Genomic DNA, 16,226 nt, shown 5'->3' on the forward strand with positions numbered 1-16,226 from the left:
TGATGTAAAAGGCAAGACAGTTTTCTAGGCTTTCTTATATAAAGAGACTACTTGCATGCATAAGGGTTCCAACCTCTTAACCTAATCACCTCCATGACCCTATCTAAGCATGCTAATATATTAGTGAGGTGCACACAGGCCATACCTAGCAGGTTATATATGATGTATCTTAGTGTGTGTGTGTGTATCTCAGTAGTGAGAAGGCAGATCCATTTCCTAGAATTCCCCTGATATGGTTCAGTTTTGCAAACTATGCTCCCAATATAAGGGCATATTAAACAATGTTCTCATCCTAATAGTACCTTGTTGGCATCCTGAGGGCCCTATCAACATGGTTCTCATTTTAAGTAATTGGGACCTGTATGCAATCCTACAAGAAGTTTTCTAGTGTAGCTTAATATTCAATTAAATTTTTATTTCTAATGAATTGTGCATTTTAATTTATGTTTTTTGAAAAAAACTCGCTGGAAGACTTATATAGGGCTGGTTTTCTTAAAGGTTTGATAGATGAGTATATGATTATCATTATATTATTATGAGTAATACAATATTTTCTACTTTACCAATGCATAAATTTTTAATAGAGTTTCAACATTTACACATTACAACAAATTAACTTAAGTCTGATTTATTTTCTAAGAGAAATAAAAAATTCATGAGATCCTTTTGGGGAGATGGAGCAAATTTGTTTCTGGTTGTTTCCCTTTACTTTGCAATGTTAAAAGTTTTATTTGTTTTATAACTCACCTTTATTCTTTTATATAGCAAGTATTTTTTGTTTACATTACTATGCTGATAAAGACTGAATATTATAAGAAAATTTCTATTCTTTTTTATTTCTATTATAAATGTGTGACTTATATGTATACATGTCTATATGAGTGTGTGCGTGTGTGTGTTTGTATGCCTTTGAAATATAAAGATGTGTTTTTCCTTTGGTATTTGTATATATGAGACCATCATCTTTATTAACTAGAGATAGTAAATGACCTAAAGGAGCTGTGGCTGTAAAGGACCAGGTACAAATAAAGAATTGACCTGCCAATATAGAATTCTTCAGCCTTTTGGAAGATAGAGAAGGGATTTAAACTTTATACCCAAAAGTGGAACACCATTTTAAATATCTTTATATCATAGTTAGAAAATACTCTCAGAAGCTAATAGTTTAAAGAATTTTCAATCAAGACACAGTGGCACCCACCTGTAATCCCAGTGACTCAGGAGGCTGAGGCAGGAGGAAACAAGTTCAAAGTCAGCCTCCATAACTTAGGAAAGACCCTGTCTCAATAATAATAAATAAATTTAAAAGAAGGCTCAGGGATGTATCTTAGTGGTAGAGCACTGAATTCATTTCCCTCTGTCTCCTCCCGCCACCCCCCCCCAAAAAAAATTCAGACACACAGATTAAAAGCTTGGCATGTTACAAAGTAAGACAGGCAAAACATGACGTCAGAGTAAATTTTCTTTACTCCCACTGAGATAAAATTCAGTGAAGCCAGTATAAAATACTTCCACCAAACACTGGGAACAGAATCAGCCTTGTCCTGTTTTCCACTTGAAATTTTATAGGAGTCTGCCACCCAAGGGCCAAGACTTAAATGGGCTTCCATAGTCAGGAAAGAGAATGTGGCACGCATGCCTTACTCCTCCCTTGGCTTTGAAATGCTTTGGGAGTGTCCTTGAACTCTCCTATGTTTCACAGAGGGTCCAGAATCAGCTGTGGTGCCCGCCCGATGGCTGGAAAGTTTGTTGGTTAATTTTCTGTTTCAACTTGACTGAGCTAAGGGATGCCCAGAGGGCTAGTAAAATTATTTGTTTTGTAGCGGGGAGCAGTGGGAGAGGGGTGCTGCTTCTGGAAGAGAATGACACTTTAATGAGTAGAATGCGTAAAGACCATCCATCCGCATCAATCCAGTACACTGAGGGCCTGGAGAGAACAAAGTGGGTGAAGAGCAAATCCCCCTTGCTCGCTTTCTACCTCTCTCTCTCTCTCTCTCTCTCTCTCTCTCTCTCTCTCTCTCTCTCTCTCTCTCCACCCCCCCACTTCCCTCTCTCTCTCTCTCTCTCTCCCCCCCACACCTCCCTCTCTCTCTCTCCTTCACCTCACATATCACTGCTGCTCCTACCCTCCAGATACTGGAGCCTGACATTCAGGACTTCAGATTCCAGGACTTACTCCTGTGCATCTTTCTGCTGCACCCACACTTTCCCCTGGCTTTTAGATTGTGGCAGAACCACGTTTCCCAGTGTGCACATGAGATATATATATATATTTTACTGGTTCTGCTTCTCTGTAGAATCCTAATACAAATGACCTTACCAAGTAGAAGTGTCCTGGCAGGTGCCCAGGACAAATAATGAATGGAACTCATGCTCCAAACTGAAAACACTCTTAGTATCAGTGGGAGTTGAAGTAAGGATGATTTGCCTGTGGGTACTGGCAGTTACAATCCCTATAGCCAGGGCATCTGTGAACAGTGTAGCAAAGGGGAAGGATAAATAGTGTGACTCTATATTTATACAATAGACACTGAGTTACTGGAAAATGGCTGAAGAGGGATAGAAGAAATTTGGACGAACTAAAAAAATAATGAGGCTCTATGTTTTTGCATATCTGTAGTGTGAGTGATTTTGCTTTTTATCCTCTAACACATATTCAAATATAGCCTGGATTTTTAATGTGGATATCTTCAAACAATATAAGTAAATTTAATTGGGGTCTTTTCTTGAAATTTCTTATTTCAAAATGTCTTCTGATCTAATTGAGGGGCAAAACACATACAGATTATTCAAATAAGAAACGTGCAATGGACAAAAATTAGAATGAATTAGGCGCTAGACATGTTTCCAAAGGGCAAATATGTTTAAGTGACGGCTCCCCATATTTTTTCTTCTCTGCATGGTAGAAAGCAATTAATCTAAAATCCTTCCTTGGTAATATTTTTGAAAAAATATCAGAGCACCATAGAAGTTATCAGAATCAAATCATGACTGTGATCTAAAGCAGGTAATTAAAATATCTTGTCCCTTTGGAACTGAACTGCAACTTGGCCTCAGTCTGGCAAGACACAGTAGACAATTCATCCGCCTCATCTGTCCCAGAAGGGGGGCCTGCTGCCCATTTCTGCTGAGACTAAAGAATATGGACCTTTCTCTATTTTGTGCCAAAGCAAACATTACTGTCAACTTTTCAGAGGAAGAGAACACAATTGAATACGCACAGGGAACTAGCACTAACACACAGAGCATGTCTTATTACATTAAGGTCCTAAATTTATTAATGCTTCCAGTATTGTCTGTTATTTGTTTTCAATACTAATATGCATTGAATAATAAATTTATTGAATATGTAGATATAACTACACTAAGAGCTTGCTTAGGCTTTACAAGTGAATCACTATTGCATTAATATTTCCAGATTGTGGAAGGGTCTCTACCCTTGTAAATTATTTGCTTCTACATAATGTGTTCTCTATTCTAACCAAATTGGTTGCGCAAAGCCTGTGGAACCTTGGGATTTGAACTCAAAGAACATTACCAGGGCAGAGCTATTCATTCCACTCTGAGTCTTGTTCTGCCACATGCTGCACAATTCTAAAAGCTAAATGCTCCTTTCTGTCGCACATATACTACTCCCTGAGGCAGATTTCAGACTCAATTTTCCTTTTCCCTAATAATTTCCACTTATTTTTATACTGTATACAACATTGAGTTAATCAGAGTATTCCATTATGATCTCTAATTGCTTTTCTGAAAGTTAGAATGTTGCAAAGTATTAAATATGTTAAACATGGCCATGGTCCCACTAAGACATAAGAATCTCAACAACAGCATCACCTCTGCAAAGCAATTCAATATGCTTTTCTTCTTCCAGGTGGTTTCTTAATTCAAGTACAAACGATCTGAGATGTGGCTTTTACAATTAGCCTTTGCCTTAAGACATTGCTGTAGATTGGAGAAGATCAGAATATTAATGAACTTCTAAATAACAAACCTATACTGCTTTGCATTACTCATAAAAGAGTCAAGAGATACTAGTTAGGAATAGGAAGCAATGGTGGAGCAAAGTAGTATATAGTAGTATATAGTTAACCTTAACATTTTCAAAACTACTTTGTAAGACAATGTGTCCCAAAGTGTCCCCCAACTATCAATAGAAGCATAATAAGGTGAAAATATATACTTAGAAATATTTATTTTGTTACTAATCTTTTGCTTCTAAAGTTTCATTTTAATGGTAGTTAAAAGTGATATTGATGTGTTTCATATATTTTAGTGAAATATCTGGTGTCTAACCTCTGTCATCCCTTTTCTTGGGTATTTGATTCCAATTAGCATTTATGTTTATGTCAGTATTGATAATCATGTGGGACAAAATGTAGTCAACTGGATGTCAGGGCTTTTGTACAGTTTCTCTCTGCCTTTTCTGTAGTTTGGCCTTTTCTAGAATGTCATATCATTAGAATCATACAACATAGCCTATTTAGACTTGCTCGTTCACTTAGCAGTGTGCATTTAGGGCCTCCAAAAATGCCTTTTTGATGATTTTGAATAAAGCTGTTATAAACATTTCACTGTAGATTTCTCTGTGGACATCCACTTTCAAATCAGTTGGTAAATACTGAGGAGTATGATGACGTGATCATGTGATAGGACAGTTTAGTTTACTAAGATGCCAATGGTTTTCCAAATGGCTGTGCCAGTTAGAGTTCCTCACTGTACAGTGAAAGAATGTTCCCCTTGCTCTGCAACTCCATCAGCATTTGCTGTTGGGAGACTTTTAAGATTTAGCCATCCTAATAAATGTAGTTATATCTCATAATTATATCTCATAATTGTCTTAATTTGCATTTCCCAATGAGTGGTATTGAACATTCTTTCAAATGGTAATTATACCAACTGTATATCTCTTTCAGTATGTCTCTTCAGATCTTTTTCTCACATTTTGATTTGCTTATTTGCTTCTTTGATTAAGTTTTCAGTGTTTTTAGTGTATTTTAGATAATTATTTTTTATCATGTGTGTTTTTCAAATATTTTAACACATTTTGTAGTTATTCTTTTAATTGTCTTAAATGGTACTTTTTTGAAGTAGAATATTTTATTGTAATAACATACAACTTATTATATTTTTATTCTTTCACAGACCATACTTTTAGCATCACATTTAAAAATGCACCAGAAAACCTAAATTCAAAAATACTTCCATCCAACATTTTCTTCTAGAAAATTTGCAGGTTTGGGGTTTTCATTTAAGGTGTAATTTTGCATATAGTTTAGTGTATTTCTAGATTCATCATTATTATTTTTATTTTGCTTTTAGAAATGGTATTGTTCCAATGTCATTTGTTGAAAAGCCTATTTTCCATTGATTTCCTCTTAACCCTTCCTCAAAGATCACTTGACTGTGCTTATCTGAGTCATGTCTGAGTTCTTCATTCTGTTCCATCAATCTATTGTAATGCCCTGCTATCTCAAATACTATAGTTTTAAAGCAAGCCTTGAAATTGGGGAAAGTGAGTCCTTCAACTTATTTAACCTCTTCAGTACGTATAGACTTTTATAGATCTTTTGCTTTCCACACGAATTTTAGAATAATTTGTCTTTATCTACAAAATAGCTTACTGAAGTTTGTCTTGAAATTGTATTGAATGTTCATACCTAATTAAGAAGAATTGACATCTTAATTATACTGTCCTCTATTCTGTGAGCAAACCACTTCTCTCCACTCATTTGTATCTTTGATTTCTTAGATTTCCAAGTTTTCTAAAGTTTATACTTAAGGATTTTGATTGTATTGGTTGCTAGTATACACATTAATGTATGTATATTTCAACTTCCAATTGTTTGGCATTCTTCCATAAAAAGGTAATTGACTTTTGTACACTATGCTGAGCCTTTACTATCCTTCTCATTCATTTGAGGATTTATTGTTTGCTGTTTTTAATTACCTGAAAATTTTTTATATCATCAATGAATGAAGTTTTTAAAAATTATTTTAATAAGGCTGTATGATAGTTTATTTTATTGTAAACCATAGTAAATAGAGATTGCAATGAGATATTGAGTAGTAGTGGGGAGAAACCCCTGCCTTTTGCCAACAAAGTGCAAGAATCCAGTGTCTGCATTATGAATGATGTCGGTCATGTGTGTGTGTGTGTGTGTGTGTGTGTGTGTGTGTGTGTGTGTGTATTAAACTTGTTTATGTGGTAAGTTGTATGAATTGATTTTCAAATGCTGAATCAGACTTACATAACTGGAATAAATCCTCCTTGACTAGAGTGTCTAGTTCTTTTATAAACTGTTTGGCTAATATTTACTTTACTACATTGATTTGCTAACATAATATTTAGGACTTTAACTTTCTTTTTCAGCAGATACGCTCAAGGGTAGTTAATCTTTCTTACACTGTTTTCCTCTGGCTTTGACATTACAGTACTGCTGGCCTCACAGAAGGGAAGTTTTCCTTCAGCTTTGATGTTTTTGGAAAAGATCACAAAGAGTTGAGATCCCTTCTGTAAAGTTTGATAAAATTCACACATGGAACCATCTGGATTTGGTGTAGTCACTTTTGTAAGGTTAATTGTTCATTCACCTTTTCAGTGGATACAAACCTATACAGAGTGTCTGTTTTTCTTTGTATGAATTTCAATTACCTGCACTATTTTATCTTATTTATCACATACAGTTGTTCTTTCTATTACCCCGCCCCCCCCTTTTTTTTTGCTTACGAGATCATCTATTAATGCTTACCACCAATCTTTTGTTTCTGAAATTAATATTTTATGTCTGTTTCTCTCTCTGTATCTCCTGCCCATCTCTCTCTCTCCCCCCACCACCTCTCTCTTCCTACCTAGTTGGCCAAACCAGAGATGGAATCATCATCTTGATCTCTTCATGAAAGCAGCTGCTGATTTCACTGGCTGCTGCAGCTGTCTCTGTGTCTCAATTCCATTGCTGTCTCCTCTGACTTTTATGACTTCTTTCTTTTTTTTCTTTTTACTTGCTTTAGGCTTAAACTGCTCCTTCTCCAGTTTCTTAAAGCGGAAGCTTACAATATTGATTTTTAGATCATTCATCTGTTCTAACATATGAATTTTGTGCTACATATTTCACTCTGAGCATCCGTTGCTGTCTCCCCTGAGTCTCTATAAGTTCTAATTTTATTTTACAGTTAATCCAAATATCTATTTAATTTTCAAGTCTTCTCCTTGGAGCCATGTGAGATTTAGAAAAAAAATTTTGGTTCTACAAATATTTAACAATATTGCAACTATTTTTTTCTATCCTGGCTTATCTATTAATATAATTTGGTATGTGAACAAATTCTTATAGAATTCCATTGTCTTAAAATTTGTTGCAGTGTTTTTAATAATCAAGAATGCATGCAAGTTATCTTAGTGAATGTGTCATGGAAGCTCAGGATGAATATATATTTTGCTACTGTTGGAAGTAACATTCTATAGTTGTCAATCAGAGCAAATTAAATGATTCTACTGTCCATACCAACTATATCATAACTTATATTTTGCCTGTTTGAACTTTACCTGATGAAAGAGGGCACTGATATCTTGCATTAAACATGTGGTTCCTGATTTACAATGGTTCTCAACAATATTTCTACTTTATGGGTGTGTGAAATGCATATGGATAAATATCATTCTTTATTTCACTTTTAATATATTGTTCAATAAATTACATATAATATTGATTAATCCCTTCATTATAAAATAAGCATTTTGTGAGACAGTCGTGCCCACATGAAGGCTAATGCAAACATACCTGCCACATTTCAGGTAGCCTAGACTAAAATAGTACTGTTCAGCAGGTGAGGTCTTTACACACATATTTGGTTAACAATATTTTCAACTTAGAATGAGTTTTTCAGAACTTGCTCACTATCAGGGAAGCAGCTCTGAGGTGGATATGTCTGTTTCCTTTCCAGATTATCAGGTTTTGCCCCACATTTTTTATATTGTCTTATTAGCTGAATATATATTAAGGGTTTTAACATCTTGAATAATTGACTCCTTCATTATATAAGTATTCAACAATATTTAATCATAAAACCATATATAATATATCCATATCACTTTTACATAAGTCCTTGTTCCAAAGTCCAATTTGATTGCAGTTAATATACCAACTTCAACTTTTGGTGATTAAATATTACCATGGTTTATCTTTTCCCAACTCCTAATTTCTAACTTATTACACTTAAGATGAATAATATAAGATATTGTATATATATTTTATACCACTGTTCTAAGATCTGTTGTTGCATTTGTGACGTGTACATTTTAAGTGTTGACCAAGGGGCTAAGGGTGTAACTGTGGTAGAGTGCTTGCCTTTCATGTGTAAAGCTCTGGGCTCTGCAAATGAATCTATAAATACTCTATCAATGAATGAGATGCACTTTGATGCATTCTACAATCATGTGCAGCTAATTAGGACAAATTTAAAAATCAATAAATACAGTAATGGCATATATATTTGGATTATTATCAGTCATGTTTGTTGTGGTGTCTATTCATTACTTGAGATTCCCAAGGTGACATTTGTCTCATTACATAGAGATCAAGCTTACAATAATTTCATCTATGATCCACTGTTTTTTACTGGACCTGTGGTAATGTAATGATGGGTTGAAAGAGAGGTGAAACATTATCTAACTTTATAATTAAGTCTCAATTTATGACTGACCTCTTTATAAGTCCTGTGTCCCATGATGTAGCATTCACAACTATTTCTTAGCTCCACTAAGCCCTTATGTGAGCATCAAGCTAGTGGGGTAGTGGGAGGCAAATGCCTTGACCCATAAGTGGGGTACATGGTTAAGTCTTCTATCTGGAAAGTAAGCCTTGGCAGAGTGCTACGGGCCTAGGAAGACAAGCTGCTCTGGATACGCCCAGGAGAAGATTCTGGATATATTTTTCCAATGGTTATTTTTCATGTTCCACTGCTGGGAACTCAAGGTTTTGTTTGTTTTTTGTTGATGTTGTTATCTCTTTCAGGGTGAAAACTTTCTCCAGTTCCTTAAGTGAAAACTTCAATGATTGCAAGACCCAGGAATTTCCTTCTCACTGCTGTCCACACTAGCCTAAGGCCACTTGTCCTAATCTAGGCAAAAAGGACCCTCCCTCCAGAGAAGCAGGTCGCAGCTCTATCATTTCTCCGTGAATCCTCAGTTCTCTGGTGGGTTTAAGAAGGCTCATCATTTTGCAGCTTGCTCATTACTTATTATTTTTGTAAATGTGGATATTACATCTCCCAAGTATTTTCCTTTTGGTGCTGGTGTCAGAATTATCTCCTCAAATTTTAATTTCAAAAATGAAAGTCATTGAAAAACTTTGGAACTAGAAATTTACTGATGAGAAAAAGCAACAACAATTCATTTTGCAAGCATCACACCTAGTTATATGAGTGGATAATCAATACATAGTGTACATATAAAAACAAAAATATAAAAATAACATATCTTCAACAAGGCATACACAGCAGTTCTGCTTGGCATGCTCATGTCCATATATAATTTGTGCACAGGGAAACTGTTCTTTATTTGGGTCATTTTTCAATGATGTGATGTGAAAATGTTGGGAGAGGGGAAACAGGGACAGTGTTAAAATCAAGAGCTTAAGTCCAGTTTTCTTATATGCATCTCTCATAGAAACAAAGGACAGTCATGCTTACCACCTAATATAAAAGATTTATATTGCTTAAACTCAGGGTTCCTCTTCTAAAATACAAATCAATGCATGAGCAGATACCACCCACAGCTCCTTGTATCACTCTGTGAAATTGTGGATGGAAATTGGCACCAAGACAAACACTGTGGCTGCTTCTCTTGCTCTATGTAATAAACTCTGTTGCTTCTGACCTTCAACTTTCATGTTTTTTGCCAATGTCCATAAAATTGTGACAGAGTTAACTTATTGGTTTGCAAGAGAAAACAATCATAGCATAACAATACTGTAGGAAAAACTTCATGAAATCAACTTTCTAGATTTTTTATATTACATAAAATATTCAATTTTATACATCAATATACCTGGACAAATACAACCTAGGTTTTATCAAATTAATTATGATGCAATCAATTTCTTACTATTTTTCTGATTTTTTTTCTTTAGCTAAATTATTTTATTTTTTATTATCTCAAAATTAGCTAGGACTTAAGTAATATGCACCAATGTTTAAATCATATTCTACATTCTAAAATCACTATGTTCATCATTCTAATTGATTTGTTTTCCAAATACATTTAAGTCTGACTTGATCATTATGGGGATGGGGATGTGGTATAGTGCATTTGCAGAGAGGTTACTTTGCATGTATAAGGTCCCAGAGTTAGTTCTCCATTACTGAATAAAATAAAATAAAATAAAATGGAAATTCTGTGTAAAGTTATATATAAGTTTCTCTGAAATAGGCATAATCAATGATGGACACCAGTAGAAAATATGGACAATTTTTAGATAATGAACACACTCTATGACTTGAGTCCTATAGACTTTTCATCATCGTTGTGCTGTGATTTGAAGTGTTTTGTGACTTGGGGAATTCTAGGACAGTGGCCAGAAAACTTTATCTTAAAGGACAAGATAATATATATTAAGTTTACTGTACATTTGGTCCCAATTGAAACTATTCAGCTCTGATTAAATATACACAACAGAGCCATAGACAACACATAAATTAACATAGTTTTTTTTCCAATAAAACTTTAATTATAAAATCAGGCAGCTATCTCACTGGCCACCTTTACAATCTGTATTTGAATCACTCTTTGAAAACCCGATATACTTACAGGATATTTTGGTACTCCAGTGCTTTAAATAATGATTTATTTTCAATGTCCCGAGTGTTAAACAATACGGCTTAGAGTCTGTCTGGATAATGCTGTGGAGGTCAGGTTCTAGTACTGACTCTATCAGTTATGTGGTAATGATTTTAAACCCCTATCAGTTTATTCATGTGCAAAATTGATTACCATAACATCTGAGAGAGGAGGACAGACTTGAAGGTGGAAAATCAGATTATCAAACCTCCCTATGTCTATATTAGTTTCTTTATAGGAATTCATTGAAATAATTGTTTTTGAGATAAAATTAGAAAATATGCCTTAAGATAAATATCAGATATTTTATTACAGAAATATAGGAATAATTTTACTATTTTCACAGCTTTTCTTACCCAGAAGAGTATTGTTGAAACCTTTGAGGAGGTATACTCCTACAGCAATGACATTTTTATTCTTTGTTCCACAGTACTTTCATGTCTTAAAGAGGAGGTTTCTACACAACTAGTTTGCTCTTCTGCTGTGCTCTAACTTGGCTTGGTTAAAGAGGAGTATATGACTTTGAAGTAACCTAGATTTTTAGCATATAACTCCACATTTCATCCATAATCTCTCCCAGTGCAGCCATTTCTTTGAATGGACACATTCTGTGGAGTGATTATCATACACAGTACTTCTCATAAGATACAGATCTTCTTTTAGTAGTGGCCACCCCTGACATTTATTTAAAGCAAAAGCCTGTAGATCATATTTTTTTCTTATATAATTTAACAGTAAAGTGGGTTTAATGTTTTACTAAAGAATTATAGAAAAATTTTCTAAAGCATGAATTTTTCAGAATGTAACTACAAGATCCTTATGGGCAATTTTATTTTGAATCATAGCTGGATTAGTCTACTAGATATCAGAATTGATGCCAAGAAGTTATATCCTGGAATAATGTTAAAGCACTATCTTCATCCACATGCACTTTTTCAGAAACTTCTAAATGTATCAAAAAGTACATTTAGAAAAGGGATTAAATGCAAGTCATTTCATTTACAGAGTCCCCTAGTGACACTTTGTAGTACGTATGAAGACAGAGTGGTTACTTAACTTTTATTTTTATCACTGGTTGGCTTTGATTATTGTATTCATATATGTTACTCCTTTCTGAATTGGTCCTAATTCATCATGCCAAAAAGTTATCTCTTTAATAATCACAGAGCATAGTACTGAGCTTTGTGCTCAATAGGTGATCAATGAAAGCATAAATTAGATGCTTAGGATAGTATAAATTATCCTTATGAAATTCACTTATCCAAAAAAGAAGAAGGCTTAAATTTGGACGGAGACACAGGATTGCTCTTTTTTGGGTCATAGACACCTCCTATTTCAAGTTAATGAGAATTAAATGAACTGTGGCAGCTGGAATGTTATCATGCCTTTATACTGCACAGATTTATATCAACATTATTTTTATACATTCTATGTCAAACTTGGAAAAATGTACCAAACCAGTGAAAAATCCTTTACAACTTCTTAAAAATAAGCTGAAAATTTTGATTTGACAAGTGTCAAAACACAAGTAGTAAACTGGCTAAAATCGCAAGATGAAGAGACTCTTCAATAGCATACCATCTAGTCATTCTATTTCTCAGCTTTATTACATCTGATGATACTATAACATCTCTTTTACTTTTTAATCAAAGTCATGGACAGTTTCAAAGTATAAAATTCAACAATAGCTTTCTATGAAGTATATTTATAATTTTAACTTAAGGAATCAACTGGTGAATTCCAATTATGAACATCCAGAACATATATACTTTATTAAAACACTACCATGAAGTCCATATTTCTCATAGATATTTTCAAAAATATTTTAAAACACACATCAAAAATTTTATTGTTGGTAATTAAAACCCAGATGCATAATTTCCTTACTCTGTATCTGAATCTTCAGGTAGCTAAACATAAGTTTCAGAGTGAGGGCTTTGTTTATTGAAGTTTCATTGCTGTGACTGCAGGTAAATCAAATGAAATAATATTTAATTTAAGGAAATAAAGGCATAAGAATATTGGAAAATTTCATTTGAAAAATAAGAAATTTTTTTTAATTTTTCAGGGAATCAAAAAGTTATTGTAGGAAAATGTCAACAATCAGAGATATTTATGACACTCAATAAGAAATTGGTGGGAAAAAATAAAGCCTGGGATCTACAGATTATTGCTTCCTCTAATCCTCATGCATCTGCCCTCTGTTATGGGAATCATCACTTCTGTTTATCTCTTTTGCCTTCCAGATCTCATTCAACTGTTTCTTATTGGGAGAGTTAAAATTGAAACAATGAGGAGAGAAGAGAAATTAAGTCTATTAAGAGGAAAATAGAAACCACTCTTTTCTACTCATGTCCTAGATAGAAATTTAATACAGGGAAGTGATAGTCTGAAACAGAGGAGAAGGGAAGGTCAGGGAAAAATTAATGATTTGGGGAAATTCTTAATTTGCAGAACTACAAGGAAACTTCTGACAGTTTTCTCCATTCCTTGTAGCTCCAGACAGAAATCTGTAGGGAAACAGCAGAAGAGGTATACACATTCCTATCTGCCAAAACCCATGCTTACGCCCGAGGCTGCTGAGTGGGAAATAATGGTTTTTCCTCTTTCTCTCAAATTGGCTTTTCTTCTGTGCCTTTCAGAGTTTTTCACTGGCAAAAACTCATCCAGAAACTTGCTGGCAATGTTTTCTGTCCTTAAGACAGTAGGGCATGCCAGGTTGCCAAAGGTGATTCTACTCAGTTTACATATGATTTTATTCTTTTGTGTACCACTCACATCCCATTCCTCAAGTCTACTCCTTAAATAGGTCTCAAATTTATTCACTCATCTCCACACATCTACAAATACTATCCAAATATAAGCCAACACTCACACATGGACTATTGAATATATATATATATATATATATATATATATACATATATATATATATATATATACATATATATATATATAAATTACTTGCACCTGAAACTATGGGCATCAAACTCTAATCTTTATTTTTTTTATTTTGAAACAGTATCTTGCTAAATTGCTTCCTAAGTTGAAGAGTTTTGCCTTGAATTTATTATCGTCCTGCCTCAGCCTCCTGAATCTCTGGAATTATAAAAGTATGCTACTACACCCTGCTTGCAAGGATTTTTAACTGGTTCTTAAATACTTCTGATAGTGGATTCATCTTCCTCAAATTTATTCAACTGTTAGGGTCTGTAAACAAGTCAAAATAACACCTGGTATTTTGCCAGGAGAATGTTAGAGTTTGCAAACAAGTCTGGATGGTGCCTGGCAAAATGCCAGAGGGAGTGGTTTGAGGAGTAACAAAAGGGAGCCATTAAGTGTGAAGATCCCTTATTGGTTGACTGATGTATCTAGTTTATGCTAATTAAGATAAGCTGTGCAAAATGTATAAATACCTCTGTTGTCCTACAATAAAAGGCTCCTACTCCTGCTGTGTCAACGTCATCCCCGGTTATTTTGCTGCAGCCGGACTGAGGCATTCAACTGCCAATGTAATTATTCTAAAGTGGTTATTGCAGTATGTCATTGCCCAACCTAAACTACCTTATGCTTTCATACTCATTCAAGTAAAATTAAACTTAAAAATAGTGTCAGACATTAAGAAAAAAATAACATGTACTAAATATTTGCTATGTGTAAGGAATATACAAAGAACTTCCTATTTGGTCTCTGATTGAAGCATTAGAAGTACCAATGGGAGGTGAATTTATTTATCATCTCCCTTTTATCCAGGAGAAAATGAAATGAAGGTGAACTACTTATTGACAGTTGCTTGACACGCTGTATGAAAACTAGTAATGTCCTGTGCTGCATTTCTAAACCAGCTATTGTTCATTTTTCCAGCATCATTCTCCTCCTCACAATGTCCAGACACAATATTCTCTTCTAATTTACCTGCATGCACTGACATACATCTATATGTTCCCTTTCATATATTATTTCACCACTGCAAAATCATTGTCATATGATTTATTTTTCAAGTCATGAAAAAAAAATCTCCTGAAAGAAGACTTTTAAACCATTCTATTTAAAGAGTGAATTTTACTGTTATTTTAATATATCCTTTCCTGGAAAAAATGTTTGATAGGAAAAAGAATATTCTATAGCACATGTCATATCTTTAATCATACTTTTCTTTTGTTAAATACTTATTTCTGATTCCTTGGATAAATGCTTTAAGTCACAGAGGGCCTGGTTTTTAGGCTTTAGCATTTAGCAACTTTGTACCCCAACCTGTGGAACAAAGTTACTCAATACTTATTGGTTAACAATCAAATTAAATTATTAGCTGTTCAAGTACAGAGGTCATCCAAAATTTACCAAAGCAACTATGATGTCTTTCTTAGCTTTATATTGATATCCTGAATTTTACACCTCAATTCCTCCAAAAAAAGTCCTTCTACATTATTTTATTATATTGTCTGTATGTGCAAATATGCAAGAATGAAGCCCACATTTATGTATAATTTAATGTTCTAATAAAAATTAAAAATAGATAAAATACATAAATACTTGTAAAAATAATCAAACAAGCAAGCAAACAAACAAACAAAAACAGAAAAAGTCCTTCTCTAGAGTGAGTAGGTTTGCCTATTTTCTAAGTTACCTCAGATTTAACCCACACATGATACTCTTCACCCATGTTCAATTCCCAGATTGTGGAAATAGGCTTAATTTGTTTAATTCACTGGCTCAAACATGGTGGGAAGGACCAGGCTTGGGTTGTCCAATATAACAGTTATAAGAATCGTATGAGTACTGAGCACTTGAGTTAAGGGTAGTATGGACTGAGATGTTATATAAGTATAAAATTCAGGATTTCAAAGTTGTAATATGAAAATAGAACAATATATTAACGTTGTGATAATTTTATGATTACATGTTTACATGTTAATACACAAGATATATTGGGTAAATTAACCGTTTTGAAATTAATTTTACCTATTAAAATATGGCTAAGATTTAAATTTGCCTGAGAACCTTATATTTCAGTATTGTCATGTAATACTGTTAATCAGTGGTGGACTGGCATACCCCAAAGCTTATCAGTTCTGTTTGTTTCTGCTTTGATTTATGTCTCCTGAGCTCAGACATTTGCTGAAGTCAGGAACCTGAAGCAAGTGATCCCCAGCTAAGCACAGCTCAATCTGACCTGTGACTTTGAACAAACCATATGTGACCTTAAGAATTACTTCAGGCATGCCACAACTTAAACCCATACAGTTTTGCCATTGTTATTGTTTATTTCTTTTAAACACCAAGAGTCAGCATTTACTCTCTTGTTAAATGAATTCTCCTGGTTGGAAATAATAATGGTGTCCTGTGTATCATATTATATTTTGGAGCTAAGAAAGATGCAACCAGTGTT

The sequence above is a fragment of the Ictidomys tridecemlineatus genome, chromosome 13, assembly GCF_052094955.1.
Source record: "Ictidomys tridecemlineatus isolate mIctTri1 chromosome 13, mIctTri1.hap1, whole genome shotgun sequence".
In the NCBI taxonomy this organism is placed as follows: Eukaryota; Metazoa; Chordata; class Mammalia; order Rodentia; family Sciuridae; genus Ictidomys; species Ictidomys tridecemlineatus.